We start from the raw sequence: 527 nt of genomic DNA on the forward strand, positions 1-527 counted from the left end.
TCTCCTTCTCCTTCTTCTTCTTTTTCTTGAGACAAGGGTTTCTCTGTAGTTTTGGAGCCTGTCCTGGAACTAGCTCTTGTAGACCAGGCTGGCCTCTAACTCACAGAGATCCACCTGCTTCTGCCTCTTGGGATTAAAGTGCTGGGATTAAAGGCGTGCGCCACCGCCGCTCGTCCTTGACACACATCTTAAGTGTAACTTAAATTATAATACTACAGGTCAGTGAATAGATTAATTCTCTATTTAAACCTTTGGTTTCAGCAAGAAAATGAGAATTCGAAGTCTGTGTTTTCTTGTTTTAGTCTAGATTATCACAACTATCATCTCAAATAAAATTGCCTTTCCCCCCAGACCTTAACAATGTATCTACATATTTCACTGCCAACTTGAGAAAAGCAAAAGTTCTTATCTTGCTTTAGAAACTTCTGTCTGGGGCTGGAGAGATGGCTCAGTGGTTAAGAGCATTGCCTGCTCTTCCAAAGGTCCTGAGTTCAATTTCTGGCAACCACATGGTGGCTCACAACCAT

This window comes from Microtus ochrogaster, chromosome 7 (assembly GCF_000317375.1).
Source record: "Microtus ochrogaster isolate Prairie Vole_2 chromosome 7, MicOch1.0, whole genome shotgun sequence".
Lineage (NCBI taxonomy): Eukaryota > Metazoa > Chordata > Mammalia > Rodentia > Cricetidae > Microtus > Microtus ochrogaster.